Source organism: Felis catus, chromosome B1, assembly GCF_018350175.1.
Source record: "Felis catus isolate Fca126 chromosome B1, F.catus_Fca126_mat1.0, whole genome shotgun sequence".
NCBI lineage: Eukaryota > Metazoa > Chordata > Mammalia > Carnivora > Felidae > Felis > Felis catus.
Window position 1 is genome coordinate 56,486,360 of NC_058371.1, and position 25,606 is coordinate 56,511,965.

The following is a 25,606-nucleotide window of genomic DNA, read 5'->3' on the forward strand; positions in this document are numbered from 1 at the left end:
GTGGCTAAGAAACTGAGAACTAACTCATGAATTGCTCCTGGAATGGTTTCTGGCACTTAGGAGGAATGATAAATGTAATTATTATTTTTACTCTCTCAATATAAATTTACCTGTTTAGAATTAAATTTATATATGTAAAATTATGTTTTGGTGACATTTTATGATATTTACAATTTTCTAAATAATTGCTTGTAAGACTTTCTTTGCTTCTATGTTATATACATATGTCTTAAAGCAGTTTAAAAATGAAATTGGAATGCCATGCAAATGGAAACGTTTATCCTCTATGAAAGAAGAAGGAATCATCCCCTTGTATCTCTGCTTTCAGGCTCCATGTAAATAACACATAGCACTGCCTCTTATTAACTATTTATTGTTCTCTCACAAACACATTATATAGAAATTTTGGGGTATTATTAGCATTTTATCATTCTATAATTGGATTTCACTTAAAAAAATAAAAACCAAATCATCTTAACTTTACATCACAAATAAAAACATCACTGCAATCCAAAAGAAAGTTTTGCTGGTGAGTGTATTTAATGAACACTATACTGAACATCTAAATTTATCCACATACTTAATGTACATTACATCTTGATTTATAAAAGCCAACTGACATTCTAGTGGGCATTTTCTGTTCTTTATAATGTTATTTTATGGGAGTGTAACATCAATTGCCTCCCCATAATGTCACTAGAGTGACCAGAAAACCTTTAAAGATGGGGGCCAGCTTTTTACTTTCACAAACTGTACCCAGATATCTGAGAGTAGGGTACCAAAAGGCTAACTTCACAAAGAAAAATGGTCATAGTTGTAGTACAAAGATGTCTTTAATGACTCTTGATGGGTACATCTGAGTTAATATTTGAAAACAAATGATGGATTTGTTCTGGCTCACCCACACTCACTCTTTTAAACCTTTGTGTATGGATAAAGGTGTAAAACTGCCTAAGAAACTAGCTTACTATAAAGTACCTATCACTGCTTGAAAATGTAATATGGTTTGAAGCAACTCCCATTGTGAAAAATGATATAAGTAGAGCCATTTTTAAAATAGAGCTGGAGCGGCCATTTCAGGCACACTGCCTTGTACATACTGTTTTCTAAATCTTTGAATACAGCCAAACCCCAACATTCTAAGAAGTCAATGAGAAAGAGAAAAGACTGATAAAAGTGACCTTTTGCCTAGTGACCACCATCCCTGACCAATCTGTAAAGTACAAATCTAGACTTGCTTGTCAGCATCAACGAGCTTTTGTTAAAAACAATTTACTTAATTTTTTTTCTTTTTCATGAAAATCCTGACTTTACGTCCTAATACTATCTGGGGTTCTACCTGTGTACCCCAAATTGCAATTATTTTATCTCAAATAAACATATTGCTTCTTGACATTTTTAAGAAAAATTTTTAATGTTTATTTATTCTTGAGAAAGAGAGAGACAGAGTGGGAGATGGGCAGAGAGAGAGGGAGACACAGAATCCGAAGCAGGCTCCAGGCTCTGAGCTGTCAGCACAGAGTCCAATGTGTGGCTCAAACTCACTAACCATGAGATCATGACCTGAGCTAAAGTCAAACACTTAACCAACCGAGCCACCCAGGCGCTCCTTGAAATGGTTTCTTATCTGTAGGGTCACACCATCATTTTTTTAACCAAAAGTATTTGAAATTATAGCTTAAAGTCTTTAAGATCAACACAAGAATCATTTGTTGAATTCTATGTGCCACAAACTATGCTAGAAACCAGGAAATTGAAGGGCATAGCCCTAATTTCAATAAATTTGCAGTCAATTATCAGGTGCTATAATGTTCTTTAAAAAAAAATAATGTTTACCCATTTCTGAGAGAGAGAGAGCACAAGTGGGGGAGGAGCAGAGAGAGAGAGAGAAGACAGGGAGACACAGGATCTGAAGCAGGCTTCAGGCTCTGAGCTGTCAGCACAGAGATGGACCTGGGGCTCGAACTCACAGATCATGACCTGAGCTGAAGTTGGAAGCTTAACCGACTGAACCACCCAGATGCCCCTATAATGTTTATGTAATATACGTCTTGATGAACACTCAGTGGAGAGAATGGGGATTAAGAAATATGTCCTGGAGGGAATGAGGCCTGAGATGGCCCCTGAAAAGTAAGTAGAAACTAATCAAGTAAAGGACAAAGAAGGCTCTAAATAAAGACTTTTTTCTAAGATATCTGTACTTTGAAAGCTATAGTTTGTCTTATAAATTGGATTACATTATTAGCCCAATAAAAGATCAACAATTATTAGAATTATTACCTAATGACTGTTTCAATAAAGACATATTGAATAATCCAAAAAATAAATCAACATACTAACAGAAAATAAGAAAAGCAAGGTATATTGTTTCCACCAGTTGAGGTAGTTATGGTCTATAAAGGTGCTGTATGAACAGTACCAAACTATTCATATTGATATAGTTGATATTGATACACATTTATCACATAGATTATAATCTCAAATCCTAAAGCAACTCATATAAGAAGATTCTATTTGCATGCTAAAAAAAAAGAAAACACAGTTCTGGAGTGTTACCTGACTTGCCTGAGGCCACTCTACTAACAGACTGAGAGCAAGAGCTTCTTTTGCTGCACTGCCCCCTACTGTTTCCATTCCTCTGGTTATCACTGTAGGAGAGCTGAAACACCAAGACTGAGCCTCACGTTGTTCCACTATAGCTGGGAATGTGTGCACTGGGTGATTCACATTTTTCTCCACTTTGCACATGTCTGAAAATGACCACTAAGCTCCGCAGGTACTGATTTTGGGGTCACAAATAAATTTTGATTAATAGCTGAATTCTCAAATATGGGATCAGCAATTAATGAAGGTTGAATGTAATATCAGTATACTGAAATAACGGAGAGTATCAGGAAAGAGCCAAAAAATAAGTAACAAATAATTACAGGAAGATTTAAGAACACCACATTTATCATAAAATGAAGGAGAAAGGACTTTGGGGGAGATGGTGTAATAGAAGGACCCTGAGCTCACCTTGTCCCACAAACACAACTAGATACAACTCGTATCAGTATAAACAGCCTAGGAAATAAGAACACAAGGAGAACAAATGCCACAACTAAATGTAGAGAAGAGGTCACATCCAAGAGGGTAGGAAGGGCTGAGATATGGTGGAGAGTTAAAGGAACCCGTGGGACTCTCCATGGGAGGGAAGGACACGGGGGTGTGGAAACAGGAGAGAAACAGACCCTCACATTGGTAAACCCATGTGAGAAGATGAATCCCCATAATATCTGACTTTGAAAACCAGAGAGGTCAAATTTTGTGAATTTTTACAACCAATAGGGATTTAAAGCCTGAACGTTAACAATTAGTGGTCTGGAAGAGACTGGAGGGAGTACCAGCGCTTAAAGAGACAACAGGAAAAAGAGCTCATGGAGATCAAGCATAGAACCAGCAATCTGAAAAACGCCTGGGCCTATGACAGGGAGAGTTATTTACTAATCTCAAAGCATATTCTGGAAGCATAGGGTCCCCTCAGGGAGTTCTCCAAGAACAAAGGAGCTGGCAGGTGTCATTTCCTTCTTCTTCCCGAGCATACACACCAAGACCTGCAGGAACCAGCACAGCACCAAAATTCACTACCTAACTTACTTGTACCAGGCCCTGCCCCTCCAGCTAAGCCTGCCTTAGTTCTGGCACTGTGGGACCCCTCCCCTAAAAAACCAGCTCAATCCTTGCGAACAGTGCATCACCCAACTGTGCACTTTGCAAGGGGCCTTAGTCTGGTGTCAGTGGCTAGTCACCTCCGATGAAGGACACATTTCTGTCTCAGCAGTGGCAGCATATCTTCGGTAGAAGAGGACCAGCACAACCTTGCTGAAACTGTGTATCCTGCCAACTACTTTCAAGAGCAAGTGACATATTTAACTTTCCTAACACACAGAAATAGACACAGAGAGTTAGACAAAATGAGGAGACAGAGGATATGTCTCAAATGAAAGAATAGGACAAAACCACAGTAAGAGACCTAAGAGAAACTGAGATAAGAAATTTAAAGTAATGATCATAAAGATATTTACACTGGACTTCGGAAAAGTGAAGGACATCAGTGAGACCCTTAACAAAGAGATAAAAAAGAAAAAAATCAGAGATGAAGAATACAATAATTAAAATTAAAAATATACTTGATAGATTAAATCACAGACCAAAGGAAGCAGAAAAATTAATCAGTGACCTGAAGGACAGAGTAATGGAAAGTAATCAAGCTGAGCAGGTGAAAGAAAGAACTTCAGTGACTCCATAAAATGTAAAAACATTTTCATTATAGGGATCTCAGAAGCAGAAGAGAGGAAAAGGGAACAGAAAAGTTATTTGAAGAAAAAATAGCCGAAAACATCCCAAATCTGGAGAAGGAAACAGAAATTCAGATATAGAAACAGAAGGCACAGAGATTCCCCAAAAAGTCATCCAAGGAAGTCTATACCAAGAAACATAGTAATTTAAATGGGGAAAAATAGTAATAGAGAATTTTAAAAGCAGCAAGGAGAAGAGAGTAACATACCAGGGAAGCCTCATAGGGCTATCAGCAGAAACTTTCTAAAGCAGAAGAGAGTGGCATGCTATATTCAAAGTGCTGAATGGGAAAAATCTGTAGCCAAGAATAACTCCATCCAGCAAGGCTATCATTCAGAATAGAAGGAGAGATAAAGATTTTCCCAGACAAACAAAAGGTAAAGGACCATTATTAAACCAGCCCTACAAAAATGTTAAAGGGGACTCTTTAAGTAGAAAGGGAAGATCATAAATCAGAGTAAGAAATGTAGGAATCACAAATGTAGTAAAGTATATACGTAAAAACCAGTTCAAGTAACAAACAAAATAAAAGGATGAAAAGTATGATATCATATACCTAAAATGTGGGGAGGAGAGGAATGAAGAATGAGTTCCAGCTTAAGCAACCATCCATTTAATATAGACTGCTATATGCAGAAGATGTTACACAAAACCTAAACCTAACTACAACTCAAACACCAGTAATAGGTATTAAAAAGTAAAGAGAAAGGAATTCAAGTATTATCACTAAGGAAAGCCAGCAAACTGTGAAAGAGATCAAGAGAAGAAAGGATCAGAGAAGAACTACACAAAAAAATCACAGAACAAGTAATAAAATGGCAATGAATACATACTTATCAATAATTACTTTGAATGTAAATGGATTAAATGTTCCAGTAAAAAGACAAAGACTGATAGATTGGACAACAAAAACAAGATGCATCTATACACTGCCTCTAAGAGACTTATTTCATACCTAAGGACGACATGTACAGATTGAAAGTGAGGGGATTGAGATACATTTATCATGCAAATTGATGTCAAAAGAAAGCCCGAGTAGCAATACTTATATCAGATAAAACAGACTTTAAAGACTGTAATGATATAAATTACTATAAAATAATAAAGGGGACAACCCAACAAGAAGATATAACAATTGTAAATACTTAGGTACCCAAAAAAAGAGCACTCAAATATATAAAACAGTTAGTAACAAACATGAAGAAACAAATTGTTATAGCAATAATAATATAATAGTATACTATTATAGTATATTATAGTATACTATTATATACTAGTATATAATATTAGTATACTAGTATATAGTATATTAATAATTAGTATATAGTATATTAGCGTATATATATATATATATATATATATACACACACACATTAGTATACTATTAGTAATACTATTACATTACTAATAGTAAAAGTGATACAATAAAATTGGGGAATTTAATTCCCTATTTACATCAATGGACATTATCTAAACAGAAAATCCACAAGGAAACAATGGCTTTGAATGACACATTGAACCGGATGGATTTAACAGATATTTTCAGATCATTATATCCTAGAAGAGCAGAATACACATTCATTTCAAGTGTACATTGAAAATTCTTCAGAATAGATCACATATTAGGTGACAAAACAAGCCTCAACAAATTCAAAAAGACCAAAGTCACATCATGCATCTTTTCTGACCATAATCCTATGAAACTGGAAACCAACCACAAGAAAAAAAACCTATGAGTGCAAACACATGGAGGTTAAACAACATGTTACTAAACAATAATGGGTCAAACATGAAATCAAAGAAGAAATTAAAAATACATGTAGACAAATGAAAATGAAAACACAACGATCCAAAATCTTTGGGACGCTGCAAAAGTGGTTCAAAGGGGGAATTTTGTAGCAATATGGGCCCACATCAAAAGCAAGACAAATCTCAAATAAACAACCAAACCTTACACCTAAAGGAGCTGGAAAAATAAGAACAAACAAAACCCCAAACCAGCAAAAGGAACAAAATAATAAAGATCAGAGCGAAAAAGCACTTTTCTTTGAAAAGTTCAAAAAAATTGATAAACCTTTAGCCAGGCTCACATTTTAAAAAAAGGAGAGAGAAAAAGAAAGGGCTCAAATAAAAAAAAAATAAATAAGAAAATAAAGAGGAGAAATAACGACCAACCCCAAAGAAATACATGAATTGTAAGAGAATATTATTAAAAATTATATGCCAACAAAATGGACAACTTAGAAGAAATGGATAAAGTCCTAAAAACATATAACCTACCAAAACTACGCATAAAGAGGGGAAAATGGGTGATGAGCATTTAGGAGGGCACTTGTTGGGATGAGCACTGGCTGTTGTATGAAAGCGATGAATCACAGGAATCTACCCCCAAAATCAAGAACACACTGTTTACACTGTATATTAGCCAAGTTGACAATAAATTATATTAAAAAATAATAAAACTAAACTAAAGTAAAATAAGTCATAGCAAAAAATAAGATAAAAATAAAATCATAACTTTGTATTTTGAAAAAAAAGAAAATTTGGGGGCGCCTGCGTGGCTCAGTTGGTTAAGCGTTTGACTTCAGCTCAGGTCACAATCTCAGAGTTCATGGGTTCAAGCCCCACATCGGGCTCTGTGCTGACAGCTCGGAGACTAGAGCTTGCTTCAGATTCTGTGTCTCCCTCTCTCTCTGCCCTTCCCCTGCTCCTGCTCTGCCTCTCTTTCTCTCAAAAATAAATAGAAGGAAGGAAGGAAGGAAGGAAGGAAGGAAGGAAGGAAGGAAGGAAGGAAAGAAAGAAAGAAAGAAAGAAAGAAAGAAAGAAAGAAAGAAAGAAAGAAAGAAAGAAAGATAAAATTTGGACAAACCAATTACCAGCAATGAAATTGAATCAGTAATCAAAAAAGTCCAGGACCAGAGGATTCAACCAAGCATGTAAAGAATTAATATCTATTTTTCTCAAACTACTACAAAAATTAAGAGGAAGGAAAACTTCCAAATTCATTCTATGAGGCCAGCATTACCCTGATACTAATACCAGATAAAGATACCACAAAAGAAAAGCAAAACAAAACAAACAAACAAAAAACAAAGAGAAAGAGAGTACTACAGGTCAATATCTCTGATGAACACAGATGCAAACATCTTCAACAAAATACTAACAAACTGAATCCAGCAATATGTTAAAAACAATAATTCACTATGATCAAGTGGGATCTATTCCCAGGATGCAAGTGTTATTCAATATTCACAAATAAATCAACATGATATATCACATCCATAATTGAAAAGACAAAAACCATATGATCATTTCAATAGATGCAGAAAAAAATATTTGACAAAGGACAACATCTATTCATTATGAAAACGCCCAACAAAGCAGGTTTGGAGGGAACATATCTCAACATAATAAAGGCCATATATGGAAAACCCACAGCAAACTTCATACTCAATGGGAAAAAACTGAGATCTTTTCTTCCGAGATCAGGAACAAGTCAAAGATGTCCAGTCTGACCACTTTTATTCAACATAGTATGGAAGTTTTAGCCACTGCAACCAGACAAGGAATAAAAGGCACCCAAATTGATAAGGAGGAAGTTAAAACTTTCACTATTTGTAGATGCCATGATACTATATATAGAAAACACTATGGACTCCACCAAAAAACTTCTAGAATAAATGAACTCAGTATGGTTGCAGGGTACAAAATTAATGTGAAGAAATCTGTTGCATATCTATACACTAATAATAAAGAAGCAGAAAAAGAAATTAAGAAAACAAACCTAGTTACAGTTTCGTCGGAAGTAACAAGATACCTAGGAATCATCTTATTCAAAGAGGTGAAAGACCTATAATCTGAAAACTATAAAACACTGATGAAAGAAACTGAAGATGACACAAAGAAATGGAAAGACATTCCATGCATGGATTGGAAGAACAAGTATTGTTAGAATGTCCATACTACCAAAGCAATATACAGATTTAATGCAATCCCTATCAAAATACCAAGAGCATTTTTCACAATACTAGAGCAAACACATCCTAAAATGTATAACGAGCCACAAAAGACTCCAAATAGCCAAAGCACTCCTAAAAATTAAAACAAAAAAAAAAAAACAGAAACAAAAAAACAAAGCTGGAGGTATCACAATTCCAGACTTCAAGTTATATTACAAGGCTGAAGCAATCAAGACAGTATGGTACTGGCACAGTAACAGATATAGACAAATAGAACAGACTAGAAAGCCCAAAAATAAACCCATGATTATATGGTCAATTAATCTTCAATGAAGCAGAAAAGACTATGCAATGGGAAAAAGATAGTCTCTTCAGTAAATGGTGTTGTATAAACTGGACAGCTACGTGCAAAAGATTGAAACAGGGACACTTTCTTATACCATACACAAAAATAAACTCAAAATGGATTTAGGACCTTAATGTGAGACCACAAGTGATTTAAAATCCTATAAGAGAGTACAAGTAGTAACTTCTCTGACATCAGACATTGCAACATTTTTCCAGATCTGTCTTCTGAGACTAGGGAAACAAAACCAAAAATGAACTATTTGAACCACATCAAAATAAAAGTTTCTACAAAGCAAACAATCAGTAAAACTAAAAGATAATCTACTGAATGGGAGAAGATATTTGAAAATGACATATGTGATAAAAGGTTAGTGTCCAAAACATATAAAGATCTTATACAATTCAACACACATACGCGCGCGCACACACACACACACACATACACACTCACCTAATTAAAAATGGGCAGAAGACATGAACAGACATGTTTCTCCAAAGAAGACATCCAGATGGCTAACAGACACATGAAAAGATACACACTCATCATCAGGGAAATGAAAAATCAAAGTATAATGAGATATCAGCTAACACTTGTCAAAATGGCTAAAATAAAAAATACAAGGAGCAGCGAGTGTTGGTGAGGATGTGGAGAAATGAACCCTCATGCTGTTGATCGGAATGAAAACTGGTGTAGCCACTGTGAAAAAAGGATGAACTGCCTCAAAAAAATTAAAAATAGAATTACCATATGATCTAGCAATCACACTACTGGGTATCTACCCAAAGAATGGAAAAACATGAAGTTAAAGGCTATATATGCACCCCTATGTTTATTGCAGCATTATTTACAATAGCCAGTTTATGGAAGCAGCCAAAGTGTCCATTTAAAGATAAATGAAAAAGAAGATGTGGCATATATACACAATGGAATTTTAATCACCCAAATAAAAATATGAAGTCCTGACATTTACAACAACATGGATGGAACTAGAGTGTACAATGCTAAAGTAAATAAGTATATCAGATACAGACAAATACCATATGATTTCACTCACATGTAGAATTTAAGAAATAAAACAAATGAACAAAGGGGAAAAAATAAAAGAGATAAACCAAAAGACAGACTCTTAACAATAGAGAACAAACTGATTGTTACCAGAGGGGAGGTTAGTGGAGGGATTGGGGAAATAGGTAAAGGGTATTAAGAGAACACTTGTCTTGATGAGCACTGAGTGATATAAGGAATATTTGAATCACTGTATTGTACACCGAAAACTAATATAACATCATGCGCTAACTACACTGGGATTTAAATTTTAAAAAATGGGAAATGTATTATGACGGGCCAATCAGTGTTTGAAAAGAAAGGAAAACTAAAAGTGCACTGAAACCTTAATCTACAAACAGTGACTGTGTGCTTCTATAGAAATGTTTGGTAAAATAATACTATTACCATTCGGCAGCTATAATGATAACTGTCCACAATTTATTGGACATGAATTACACAATGGGATACTCTGCCCATATTAATGAGGTTATTAAGAGCTGTGGTCACAAATAAAGCTCAAATGCTAGTTGTTTAGTGGACACAAGTTTCTTTTTTTCTTAATAACATAAGAGTTCAGTGCAGGTATATTTCCTTTTTGCAATAATTCAGAGAGTTGGATTCCTCTCTTCTTAAGCCACAATCATCCACGAGGACATTCTGGGCATTGCTATCCTATTTCAGAGAGCACATATACTCTCTGAGTATATGTTGGCTGGGAATAATATATGTGACTTATGTTCATGTTCCATTAGTAGGAAGCAGCCGCATGACCAGACCACACACAAATTCAAGAGAGTTGGGAAATGAAATCCCAGTAAGGGCAGCCAGTTGTCAGTACCAGAATGGAAATATGGAAAAGGAAGCATCCATTTTTAATTGAGTTTGACATTACCACTGACATAAACATACTATCTAATGTAAGTCCCGAGCTCAATATGCTTGACAAGATTTTATTTTTTTTTCTTCTGACCCAGAATCCACATACTCTCATCATATTCCTAAAGTCACCTTTAATTTTCTCTCAAAACCAAGAAGACTAGCAAGCATTTGTCTTCTAAATGCAAATTAACCAAGCAAACGGTACTTCTGGATGGAAAAATAACACCAATTAAGAAGCATCAGCTTCCTACATAATTGGAAGTTTATCAAATTACCTCCATTTCATTTAGTAGCTATTGCTAGGCAAGTGGGTTCATTAATACAGGAACCAGTTAGTGATCAAATAAGTATGTTGGTAAGTAATTTCAACATTTGGATACTGAAGGTCCTAGAACGGAAGTGTTATTCCTAGAACGGAAAACAGAAGATTAATGTCTACAGCCTGGAGACAAGCGAACCTACAGACATGCTGGTTACACTATTTCATGCTGATTGTTGTAATGGAGCAAGAAAGGCAGTATACTGTGGAGATCTCAATCAGTTGAAAACAAGCAACTCCGAAGAAAATCCTCACCACAGCAACCATTTCTGACTAAATTGCTTGTTATCTTTACAAAGCAACCCTACTGGTCCCATTTATTTATATGTTGCTTATTACCCTGAGTACAATTCTCAGTGTTATATCGGTTCTTAGGGAATCACTCTTCCTAAACAGCAATCAGTACTTCCTCCAATCACACGCTGCCACAACCCCACATCCCCACCCTACAAATGCAAAGTGCTCTGGATGATATCTACTGGTCCACTTCTATAATCTGTCATGCCAATGAAGTGCCTCAAGACATTAGCCTAATTAATATAAAACTCCATACCTTGTACCTGAAAACAAAGCCTACGGTAGAAATGAATAGTTTAAAAGGGAAGATGAAATTCAAAATACTGCAGAGTTCTATCATCTATTCAGAAACTTGGCAGACATCAAAACAGCCAAGGTTTCCGAAGAAGATAATATAGGTGCCTGTGTTAGTATACATAAGAGTGGCAATGGAGGGGATCTCACTTATCTAGGGAAAAATAAATACACCTCAGATATAAATGGTGAAATGGTAACGAAGTTAAATCAAGATGAAGATGAAGGAAAAGTGAACATTTTTTTAAAGCAATAGTAAACCTGATCTTCATCCTCTGAGTCAAGGAATGACCCAACCATCATAACTGGCAAATGAGTTAGAGAAAGAGTGATGTTCCACCTCCAGAATTTAAGAGGTATCATTAACAAATATTAAAGAACATAAAGCCACCTTATCCACTGAACACCTGCAGTTGTACTGTTTCACTGCAAAATAACACACATGCTATCATAAAGGCATTTGTACAAACACAAAGTTTGTTTTTATTTAGACATACTTTGAAGTTAGCAGTTTTCAATATTCTAGAAGAAATTTAAAGAAAGACATTTTCTTTCCCACTTTCCTCAAATGCACAAATTCTATATCAATATTGAATAAGTACTGTTGTCTTAATCACAAATAGAAATTGACTAATAGAAATCATTATAGCAACCACTAAGAGAAAATTACACATTGGTTTTCAAAGAATCAAGGATTCTGGTAACCACCAGGCATCAATCTTTATAGCACATTCTGTAAATTTCTTTTTTTTAAATTTTTTAATGTTTATTTATTTTTAAGAGAGAAAGACAAAGTGTGAGTGGGGAAGGGACAGAAAGAGAGAGGGAGACACAGAATCTGAAACAGGCTTCAGGCTCTGAGCTGTCAGCACAGAGCCGGATGCGGGGCTCAAACTCACTAACTGTGAGATCATGATTTGAGCTGAAGTCAGACGCTTAACCGATTGAGCCACCCAGGTGCCCCCGTTCTGTGAATTTCTTTAAAAAAAACCCTAGATTTTTGTTGGCTTGCCTGTTTTACTCAGTATATTTTTGCACTCAATATCTTCATCCTCTGCCAACAAGATATATTGTGTATGCACACATCATGGGCAGGACCTAGCCACCCTGGAAAACTCAGTGCCACAGTAAATATCAGGTTTACGCATGTGAGGTTATAAACACAAAATCTGGGTGAACTATGAAAAAACTATAAAGGTCTCTTCTAGGGATGCAGTAATTTGTATTATTAATAAAATTTACATAGAAATATTTATTTTCTAAAATGAGCTATGGACTTTGCATATTTCCTTACCCATTATGAATTGCTTAGGACAAATTAATATTTTTCATAAATATTATAAGATATGCTCGTAAATTTACTAGGTAAGTCATGATTTCCACCATCTTTAAAAAATAATCTGGTTTCATACAGCATTTCTTAGTTCTATCAAATTCCTCAATGCTGGAATTTTATAAAGAAAATAAAAAAATAACATGCTGATCAATTGGTTGAAAACTCTCTTCAATCAAGACTATTCTTGATCTATAATGGCCAGACATTAGTCTAAAAAATTAGTTGGTTTATTATCTGTCTATGAATCTTCTTCACAGTCATGTTGATGTTTTTATTTTCAGGGTGTCTAAGTGGTTCAGTTGGTTAAGCATCATGATCTTGGCTCAGGTCATAATCACACAGTCTATGAGTCTGGGCCCCATACTGGTCTCTAAGCTGACAGCATGGAACCTGCTTGGGATTCTCTCTCTGCCTCTCTCTCTGCCTCTCCCCCATTCATGCCCTATCTTTCTTTCTCTCAAAATAAATAAGCATTAATTTTTTCTTGTTCTAATCTCCTTGTATTTTATTGGAATATCACTTTTGTTGTATGTTTGACATTAAGTTGCTTTCTATTTACAAGTATCATTTTTAAAACTAAATATTTTTTAGCCAATCTTAGATCAGTTTGAGATTTTATGTAAATATTTGTTAGCACTACTGATAGTAAGCTAAAATTCTATAAAATAACTTGGGCTAAGAGAATTTAAAATTAGTTCACTGTCTGTAAAAAAGAATCATTGTTCATTGTTTATAGCTTATAGTTACTATTCCCAATACGTACCTGAGAGTGATTGTTAAATCAAGTCTAATATGTATTTCACCAAGACATTCCATTTTGGGGCACATCAAAAAATGCTGAATGTAAGGTTTGAATTGTTTCAAATAATGTCATTGCCACAGACACAGTTGAGGGCACATCTCCTAGTAATAAATTCAAACTATGTATTACACCTGGCACAAAGAACATGTCTGGACTGGGATAAAAGTCTGGCTTATCCATACTTCTCCTCAACAACACATTTGTGTCATTTCATAAAGGTATCCCTTATAATCTTTTAAACCAATGCATGAAAGTTGTTCTTTTAATAATTGAGCCAATGTTACTTTTTTTTTCTGGTAAAACAAGGGAAATATTCGTCAGTTTCAACCTCTTTGTTTTCTCTGGTATTTCACCATTTATTAAATTTAATTGTTCCATATAAGTTTTGTCACTGACACAAACTGAAATAAATGTTTACTTTGATAATTTCATTTACACTCTGTTTCCTCACTTTATCAACTACTAATAAACTCATGTTCAATTCTTCATTGTTTCACTGTTGTTTTTTTAATTTTCTGCAGACTTCTACATGTTGAAATAAACCAAGAGATCTAGAGAACGGAAGGCTTTTCTTTATAATTGATACATGGTAAGGAAGCCAGCTAGCAAAGAAACTGCTTTCAGATTCAGCAGGGAAGGAATTTTACAGGAGTTTGGTGGTCAAAGCCACTCTGAGGACAGGTAGCAGATTCTTGAAAGGGAATCCACAAAGTTTCAAGGGTTCTGGCAGGAAAGTTTTCACCAGAACAAGAAATGGGTTGCCGTGATCATCAACAAAAGGGCCTTAACATTTTCTTGAGAAAAGTTCTGAAAGTTCTTTCCTAGTAATGTAAGTTTTAAGTCAAGGTCACATAGACTTTGCTGGAGCAAATGGGCCCAGGGGAAAACGTTATGATAAAAGAAGGGTTCAAGACAGTTCAGAAAAATACAGATTTTTTTAGGATGTGAATTGCAACATGATGAGAAATAAGAGAAGAGGCTTGGCTGGAAAATTATACTCTGTCACTCAAAAATCTATTGCATTTATGAAAAGACTCACTTGTGAAAAAAATCAAAGAAAATATTTGAGGAGTCATTTCTCTCATTTAAGTGTTCTTCTACTCGGAAAGCACTCCAGTCTTCTTAGTGTCTACTGCAGAAGTCGTCAGCACCAACCATAGCATGTCCCTGCGTTGAGATCATGGCCATTAGTTGGAAAGACACAGGGCAGGAAATGCGGGAAAGCCTTCTCTAAGGCTCGAAGGATGACACAAACAAAACTGGAGGTACAGCACTATGGATCTGGTTGTGCCAATGCCAAATGGCTGGGTTCCAAGTGGTAAAAGTGCCCATGGTTCCTTTAACACATATATTTGTGTGCATGATTGTGAGATCCACAGCCTTTAATTATGGAGCCTAGATAGTGAAACTGGTTATACTTCTCTTCAAACTTCAACCATTAACAGTCAACATAAGTAATTGAATTATAGTGAAAAATAGAATTAGATATTGCCTACAATAAGGTAAAGACTGAGGGGCGCCCAGGTGGCTCAGTCGGTTAAGCATTCAACTTTGGCTCAGGTCATGATCTCACGGTTCATGGGTTTGAGCCCCGCATCAGGCTCTGTGCTGACAGCTCAGAGCCTGGAGCCTGCTTTGGATTCTGTCTCCTTCTCTCTCTACCCCTCCCCCACTCGTTCTCTCTCTCTCTCTCTCTCAAAAGTGAATAAACATCAAAAAATAAATAAATAAATAAGGTCAAGATTGTAAAGTTATTTCCCTCTTACCAAAGTTTGTTTGTAACTCTTAGAGAATATACTTTGAACCAGCCAGCCAGTTATTTTGTGTGCCATGTGGTTAAGCAAGAGAGTAAAAGCTTACTGCCATCAAAATAAATATCCCTGGTTGGCACTACTTCAGTAATTTACCTAGCCTAAGGTCATTCTAAAGCAGTTTAAATGCATCATTAATCCACAATCCTCTAAAACACTAAAATACTTAAATAAATTACAATGGAGTAGGATGAGCCTGAAGAGAGGAAAAAACTGTCAAGACATGATACATTTAAATGATGCAAAAAAAGTCTCTCAGACTCATGAATAAATTATCACTAAAATGAAAGGCAGGATGAAAAGCCTAAAGGACATGATACATCCAGTTTTATTTTGCCCAGAAAGATTAAGAAAATGAATCTTGGTTCACCTTTCTACTTGTGCATTTTCATTCACTTGGTTTTAACCTTGGTAACTTAAATTTTCGCATTCATTTTTATCATATTTTTTCTTACTCCAATCCTTTTTAATTCCCTTGACTACTGTCCTTTTATTACTAGCAATCTGTAGTATACACCCATCATACCTGTGCGTGTGTGCATGTATGTGTGTGTGTGTGTGTGTGTGCATGTGTGCGTGTTTTTTAAGTGGGGGACATAAGCAGAGTTACCATGATGGAAGCTGACATACCTATAAAAATTAAGGAAGAAACAGTAAATTAGAGATACAAGTTTATGAAATATAGATCACGAAGGACTTTACTTTTCCTTAAATCAACAGATACCGCCAAAATATCTTATAATGTCTGCTTCCAGATGAACACCTGACCAATAAGTAAGGCTGATAAAAAGTCAGAAATGGTAGAATCACATGCAAATTTATGAACAAGCTTAAAGTTCATTAAGGCATGGATTCCAAGAAAGCAGATTTTAAAAGGACTAGAAACATGCAGTATTAAAAGCTCTTCTCCTTACTTATTCCCTATTATGATAATGTCATGACTGTCAGCCTTGTTCCTTTGTTACATGTGCCTCCCCACATCCCCAAATTTCCAAGTCTTTCTATTCTATCTGTAAAAAGAAAAGAAAAAAAATCTGAACTTTTATTTCTTATGTTCAAGGTTCATCACTTGTATGGTAGGTCATGGCCTGGGCTGCTACAGGACAGAATACTCAGTATAGAGCAGGGACACTTGTGTCTGAGGAACAAGAATGGCTTCAAGTGGAAGAGTAGACACTGTTCCACCCCAGCCCAGCAGTTGGTCAAACACACAGAAGCAGAAAGTTGAATGGTGGTTACCAGGGGCTGGGGGAAGAAGGGATAGAGAGTTGTGCTCAGTAGGCATAAAATTTCCACTATGCAAGATGATTACCTTACAGATCTGCTGTATAATATTGTGCTTATAATTAACAACACTGTATCAGACACTTAAAAATTTAAGAGGGTAGATAGATCTCACGTGAAGTATTCTTATAACAACAGTGACAATAATAAGCAACTGTGCCTGTGCTTTCTTTACTATGACCTAGCATATTCCTTACTGTTGACCCCCAAATTCTGGGGTTCCTTATAAAGAACCAGGGGTAAAGGATATGTATCCATTCTATGTATGTACATTTCATGTTTATCATTTACACTGACAATCTTCCAACCTGGATCACCACTTGATTGCCTAGCCTAACTCCTTTATACCTTATGAAATGAAAAAATATGAACCAAAAAAACCAAAAAACAAAAAACAAAAAACAAAAAAAAACCCACACCTTTAACTGGTGTTAAAAATTCATGTTTTTAACAGAGATTCATTAGCAAAATATTCACATAATATTATTTCAAGGGAAAATAGGGTATGTTTAACTCAATAGCCATTTGTTCAATATCTATGATATGCATATCCCTGGGAGAAAGACAAGAAAGAAAAAAGGAAAACAATAATATATGTATTGTCAAATATCTCTTTAGCCTACTTAGCAAAAAAAATATATATATATATGTACTTGAAGTGAAGACAAGAATGACAAATATGAAACTTCTCAGCCCACAATAAAAAACAAGGAAACAGATGAAAGAGTAGAGGGCTCGAGTGTAGAGAAAAATGTTAATAAAAAAAGTTATTCCAAATGAGCCTAGTATTTATCTTGGAGCTTCAAGGAGAAAAAAATGTTTTCCTAATCTCTGAGAGTAATTTCTCAAGGATGATTTGGTAGGAGAATTGGGTAAACATTTCTAAGTGGGGAATGTAGTACATAATTAATATTCTCATGGGCATTTTTTTCTTGACATTATTTTGTAACAATCTTAAACGTCAAAACAGCTGTAAATACAAATTTTTTTCCCTGAACCATTTGCTAATAAGTTTGTGAGATGGTGTCCCACCGCCGCGAATATGGGCATATCCTCCTACACAATCTCTATACAACCATCAGGACACTAACGCTGATTCATTATCATCATTTAAAGCTCAGATGCCATCAAATTTCACCAACTGTCTTCCCAAATATCCTTTATAGAATAATGATCTAGCTTCAGAGCCGTGCATTGCATTTAGTTGTCACCTTTCTTTACTGAAGATTGGAGGCCAGTTATTTTATATGTCACTTTGGGTTTCTCAGCTGTTTCAAATGACTCAATTCAAGTGATGCCTTTTTGGCAGAAACACCACAGAAGTAACACTGTGTTCTTCTCATGGCATCCTATCAGCTGCCCACAATTTCAATTTGCTGGTGACCATTTTAATCACTTACTAATTGTGGTGTCTGCCAATTTTTTCCACTGTAATATTGTTCATTTTTCCTCTTGTAAATATTTCATATTTACATGTGCAGTTACATCTGTATTCATTTTACATTTGTATTACAAAACATGAGTTCACATTGATATTGCCAATTCCAGCTTGACACCTCAGGATTCGCTCTGGTTGTTTTATGTTTCCACACGAATTGTTTTAACTTAGCTTCTGTTTTCCTTAATATATCCACTTATTTGATCTATCCCCAGGTATTCAGGAAATCTTCCATCACCATACTTCTTTACCCAACACTCTTGTGCAAATGCCTCCCTCACTTTGCCAACGTCCTGACACGCCAAACCAGGCAGTCCCACCCAAAGATGTCCCCTTCATTTGCTTGAGCTCTGACATCCTGCTGAATCAGGTAGATACCCAATCCACCTGCTTGGGTTGCAACAGCCTGTACTAGACCACACCCCTGACGTGGGAGGGCACATCTCTCATGCTGCTGGGGATCTAACACCCTGTGCCTGTTCTGTACCAGGTGGGTCTGTACTCTTGTGGGTATGGGCATCTTTCTCACCCTATAGGGCTCTAACCACCCACTATGCACCCTGCTCCTTTCCTCCACCTGAATGTGGATGCCTACCACACTAGGTCCCGCCAATGCCTTTAGGCCTAAATTGTTTGGGAAGGGAAACAAAGAAGAAAGGGAGTGCTTATTAAGGTTTTAAAGAAATATTTTTGCTTTTTGTTATGGTTTAACCTCAGGAAATTTTAAGAGTATAATACATAATAATAGGAGTCCCAGAGTGATGTGTTCTAAGTGTGGTGCTTTCTGGTTGTGTAATAATTTAACTTGCCTTTGTTCCCTGTTCCTGAATTTTTGGATTTTCCCAAGTTATAGGAGTGCCTTTGCCATTCATGTTTAGTCTTGAAAGTTTGTCTTAGCTGGGTGACTCACGGGGCCCTCAGATAGTTTAAACTAAAAAGATGAAGCAGGATGGGTACTGGCCACCAGATAAACCAAAAATAGGATTAGGGATTTGACTCACATAAGATTTGCCTTACATCTGTGGAGGGAAGTGGGACCAGACATTAAGTTCAACCTTATGAACTTGGCCTAATGGCCAATGATTCAATTAGTTGTGCCTGTGTCCTGAACACTCAATAAAACCTCTAGACAGCAAGCTTGGGTGAGCTTCCTTAGTTGACAGTATCTGCACATTGCTGTGACAACAGGATGATCCGTCCTGACCCTATGGGGAGAAGACAACAGAAGTTTCATTTTGGAGACCCTCCTAAACCTTGTACTATGTATATCTGCCTTGAGTAGCTCTGATTTGGATACTTTTGCAACAATAAAACTGCAGTCATATGTATAGCACTTTCCTGAGTTCTGTGAAACATTCTAGTAATTACAGAATTTTAGGGGGTGGTGGTTACCCCTGAAAGTTTTAGTCAGCTGGTCAGAAGTGAGGTGGTCTGGAGACCCCTGATCTCGCAGCTACAAGTGTCTGAGGTGACATCAGGTTTGTGGAGGACTATGTCCTTAATTTGTGAAGTTTGGCCTATCTCTGGGTAGATGGAATTAGAAGTCATTTCACTGGTAATATGAATAAACTTTATAGAATTTGACGAACACACACACACACACACACACACACCATATACATATTTCTTAAAATATGCTTATCTAAGTAGACCACGTGAAAGCAATGTATTAACAAATTTTTAAATTAAAAAATGTCTGCATTCAAGAATAGATTGTAGTAGGTTGTGAAACAATGGGGAAGCACTAACTATACAGTTTTTCTCATACAAATTTCCTAACACTGCCTTGTTGCTATAGTAATTGGCTTTACAGATTAAGGAGAAATGGTGTAAATCTATGACTTCTAGCAAACTCGAATGAAAGCCATTTTGGAATTAATATGATTTGCAAGTGTCTTTTGGGAACAAAGCCCAGTACATGCCTTATATACAACGTGCAGAGTTGTCTTATGGAGTTAGGGCAATATCTCTCAATCTTGGGTGTAACTTAGAATTAAAAAAAAAAAAAAAAAGGAAAAGAAAGAAAAGCCATTGATAGTGTCCTACTCCTAGATACTCTAAATTGACTGATCTAAGTGAGAGCCTGGAGACTGCTGTTCGTTAAAAGGTTCCCTAAGTGATTCTGATGCACTCACAGGATTGAGAGGCAATGCTATACTGAAGACTAATTTCTATAATTTGTATTTTATAAATATTACATTAACAAAATTTTACTTTAGAAGGCTCATCACAGCCTATCTGGTGACTAGCAACTTACTGTCTTATTTTGTAGGCACCAGACTGATGCTCTAAAAGAATATAAATAAACTGGGGGGGGGCGCAGAAAAGGAGCAGAAAAGTAATAAGAACTGGGAATGCAGACCTGTAAGGTGATACTAAAGGTCCAGAATAACATGGACCTAAAAAGAGAACGTTTAGAGCAAAATGGAAGGATGATGAGTTAATAATCTGAAAACTATCAAAAAATGTCTTTTGCAAATTCCTCATAAATTAGAAAGTTTTATACTCTAGTCAAGTGACTGTGGCACAATTATCCAAGGTTTTCATTTCAACTCAACTTCTCCATGGAATATTAACATCTTTTATATGGAATTTATATTTAATAAAATACTGGAGAAGTTGCTATCATTATAGGATAACAAATCCTGTCTATAGTGTGGAAAATGCATCATATTGACACTATCATTTATGCTGAAGGCAAATTTTACCTAAACCTCAAATTTTATTTAATGGCTAAAAGCATAACATATTATAAAAGAATAATATATAAATAAACATATATATATTTATATATTATGACACATATAAACATTAAAAGATTTATAAGAGGTCTTCCGAATCTCATAGCTTTATAGTGTTAAAGTATATTTTATATGAAAATATAGTATGTTTCTCCATTTTATTCTTAAAACTTACAGAATTTTATAATATAAAAGTCTGTATCACACTTAATTAAAAGTGTGACACTGCACCAGGAATTAAAGACAGACCATTGAAGTAAAAATAGATCTATATATATTTACTCATCTGATTTATTATTAAGATGCCATTCAATCCATAGGAGGAAATATTTTTCTTTTCAATATAGTGGTCTGGATCATTTACATATATATATATTTATACATGTAATAAAAAAGAATCTGGTTCCTGTCTCATATCACACACAAAAATCAATTTGAGAAGCCTCATACTTATTTAAGTGTAAATATTAAAACAATACAACTTACAAAGATAATATAGGACATTTTTAAAATGACTTAGGCAAAGATTTCTTCTAACACAAAAAATACTAACCATAAATAAGATGACTGCTAACTTGAACTTCATTAATGATATCATTTAATTTTATAAGATGACATTTATAGTGATGACAAAAATAAACTAAAAAGGACAAATTTAGCTTAGTTAAATTAAGGTGTAAAATCTGTAAGGTAAATATTATACCTCTTTTCAAAATATTATACATCTTTTCAAAGAAACAAGTGAATGAATAAAATAATTAAATTAATGAATAAAATGTAACTAAAAAGATTTAATACTGCAAACACATATTACTAAAAAAATAAAGAGAAAGGACATGAAATAGTATTACCTACTTATACACTTAGGCTAGCAAATATGTAAAGTAAATGTATAAATATCTCTATAGGAATGTTGGATACAAATTTAGGATAATAGTTACAGATCTAGAAAAGAGAGAGGCATTTACGAAAGGAGTGCTTTGTGGCAGAGGCTGGGTTTCTTCAATTATATTTGTTCTGTATTATCTCCAAAGATGACAATATTTGTCACGTATATTGTGTTTTCCCTATATTTTTAATGTCTGAAATATTTCTTAATAAATAATCATTTATAAAAACAAAAGAATTTTGATTGGCTCTTGAGCAATTGTTAAACTGTCATTGTTACCCCCAATGTTCTTAAGCTCACCTCTATGTTAGTGAGGACCAGACATGACTGACAGTGCAAAATCAGAAGAGTGAGTAGTTTCCAAAATATGGGATGTTAAAACCATATGTAAACACAATCAGTAATATTTTCAAATGTATATACATATTATAAATATAAATAAATATATATATATACACATTATATATTCGTACAAATATATATACATATACGAAAAACGCTTGATGGAATATATTTCCATATATTTATATATATTTTATATTGTATATTGTACATTTATATATTATATCCATATATTCCATATATTTCCATATAATTAAATATACATATATTTCCATCAAGCATTTTTCATCAAGCATTTGTCTCAAGTGAGGGCAAAACTTCAGCTTCTTATGGATATAATACCAAGTTGAGTGTCTCAGGGCCCACATCACTGAGGCATACTAGAAGAGAAACAGTGTCAAAGAAGGAAATTCTATTACTGTTAGTGGTAGTAATATTCTGTGATACTACATGGGGCTAAATAATACCACCACCTTACCATTACCTTCAACTCTAAGTATTACATAGAATCTAATGAGTACATAGATATTGCAGTCAATGTTCCTTCTTCCCCTCCTCTTATTGGCTGAACACAAATTACAAGAACTTTTCAGAAATTCTTTTCGTCAGTATAGTCACTATTATTATTTTAAAATGTGAGGACTAATGATAAAAGAAATCTGACAGGTTGTCTTTAACATGACAAAATATATCACAAAATTTACTTCACCATTACTAAGTAATTAAAATTTAGGCACTTGCAGACATATAATAGTAACAATATATAAAACTAAATTATTATTTATTAATAAAATGGACATTTATTTTGTGTTCTCAAGATGTCACCGTGAATAATTAGAGACTCCAAATTGCTTTAAAATATAATGCTGAATCCATAAACAATAAAAATACAACATAATAATCTATGCCACCATAGATAGTGAATATTATATATATAGTCTTTCTGCCTAATTAATATATCTGCCACTTAGTAACCTCTAATTCACATTATTAAACTATAAACTATTGGTAAGCTACAAAACCTAAGTAAAAATTAAAATAATCTAGCCTCCAACACACGTTAAATAATAAACAGTAAAACAGAACCACCGCATGAACATGTGCAGAAACAGACACATACACACCCACACACACAACCAGACCAAACAACCTAGATAAAGTAAAGAAGACATTTTCTATTTTTCTACAGTACTCTGTATATTTTTTAAAGTAGAGTAGTGTATTCTACTCTTGCAGTGTCATAAATAGAAAACCAGGGAAAATTAAATAGAAAATGAGCTCGTGACCTCATAAATCCTTTCAAATTTTCTCCTAATCTCTAAGTAATGTATTTGTCAATTTTTTTTCCAAAATGTAAACAGAGTGAAGATGCTGAGAGGAACATGCAGAATGTTCTTTAAATGATAAAACTACACATGCCTTTAGTTCAGATAATTCCCACCTTTTGCTAACTGTGACACAAATATTGCCGCTTGTGACTAAATATCCTTTCTACAAGATTCTTCAATTGAAATAACATTCCTTCACACTGTGGGAAAAACAAAACAAACAACAACAAGGCATTCCCTATAGACTCTATAGGTACCAGTCCTGAATCTTTATCTATACATGTCATACCTCCTGCATGAACCAATAATACAGGAGACTGCTTTTCATAATTTTCTAGAGACACATCTTTAAAGGGTGCATCTATACTTTCCAGGCACTAGTATTTCCTCTCTCCTCGTAATATTTATGAACCATCACGTATTGTAAATGTGTGTAAAATGTAAAATCCATTAACAAGTTCTTATTGCACTCTCTGAATGAGGGCAATGTAAGAGAAATTCCTGCAGAGGAAGGATCTGGAAGAGTTTACAAGGGTGGTTACTCTAAATTTACCAAGCCAATCAACCCATCAATCTCAAGTTCCAGTGTGACATTTCTGATGGACAGATATACTGGTGACACCTTTGTAAAGCAGGCTGTTATATATATACACACATATACGTACATATACATACACACACATACATATTTCATTAGCCTCAGGAAGATAAATAGGTGAATTAGGTCCAGGCTTGAATGTTAACTCAATTTGTGGGGTTTTGGCAAACCACATCTTTGCTTAGCTTCCTCATCTGACTTAAAAGAAAGTTAGCCAAGATTATTTTATTCATCTTGAAATGGCAATCAACCACATTTGGTAGGTGGAAAAACAATACTTGGCTTAAAATATTTATATTCAGAATCACAGAATTCCATGAAATATGAGGTTGGGTTCTGTTGTTGTTGTTTCTTTTATTGTTCTTATTTCTTTTTTCTTTCTTTTTTTCCTACAGCATCTGCTTACAGACTAGTTTCCAAGTGTAGCCAGGAAATATGAAGACTTGGCTGAAAGAAAAGTTTATTTAGTAACTGAAAGGAATCTTTTTTTTTTTTATTTTTCAAATAAAAAGTCATGACAAGAGAATGAAAAGCATCATGCAATGAGATAACATTGCATATTTTGCTTACAATTTTCAAATAATTGAAATAGTTTTGCTAACACGCGTGTTTCTAGAAGACAATACCAGCATGGGTTAAAGTAACAGCTATTTGATGCAAAAAATCAAAATGTGTATATGCATGTTCTAAAATAATTGATACAATTCAAAATTTTTCTTTTAATAAACTAGACCAAATGTTTAATCAGTGGATCAAAGTCTGCCCTAATATAAATTCATATGCTGACCCTACTTTAACAACATGAAATCTGATGTTATAACTTGGAAAATACTATTCACAAATAGCAGATTAAAGACAAGGATGACCACATTCATCACTTCCATTCAACATAATACTGAAAGTCCTGGCCACACCATCAGACAACAAAAAGAAATAAAATGTATCAAAACTGGTAAAGAAGAAGTAAAGCTTTCACTATTTGCAGATGACAAAATATATATAGATATATAGGAAACCCTAAAAACTCCACAAAAAATGACTAGAACTGATAAATGAATTCAGTAAGAACACAGCATACAAAATGAATACATAGACACCTGTTGCATTTCTATACATTAATGGTGAAGCAGCAGAAAGAGAAATTAAGAAAACAACTGCATTTACAATTGCACCAAAGTAATAAGGTACCTTGGAATAAACTTTACCAAGGTAAAAGATCTGTACTCTGAAAGCTATAAAACATTGATGAAAAAAAAAATGAAGATGACACAAAGAACTGGGAAGACATTTCATGCTTATGGAGTGGAAGAATATTGTTAAAATGTCCATACTACCCAAAGCAAGCTACAGATTTAATGTAATTCCTATCAACATACCAAAAGCATTTTTCACAGAGCAAGAACAAACAATCTTACAATTTGTATGAAACCACAAAGACCCCAAATAGACAAGGCAATCTTGAAAATAAAAGAAGCAAAGCTGGAGGCGTTGCAACCCGACTTCAAGTTACATTATGAAGCTATAGTGATCAAGTCGTTACACAAAAACACAAAAC

At 34.7% G+C, this 25,606-nt stretch overlaps 1 protein-coding gene and 1 long non-coding RNA gene across 2 annotated transcripts in view; one reads left to right on the forward strand and one right to left on the reverse strand.

Moving 5' to 3' along the window:
* LOC123384875 lies at positions 1–25,477 on the forward strand. Its single transcript, XR_006596587.1, has 3 exons — positions 1–74; positions 14,142–14,209; positions 24,447–25,477. It is a non-coding gene; the product is annotated as an uncharacterized LOC123384875 (long non-coding RNA).
* Positions 1–25,606, reverse strand: part of GALNTL6 (polypeptide N-acetylgalactosaminyltransferase like 6) — a 1,205,642-nt gene that overhangs the window by 1,158,814 nt on the left and 21,222 nt on the right. The window lies entirely within an intron of this gene.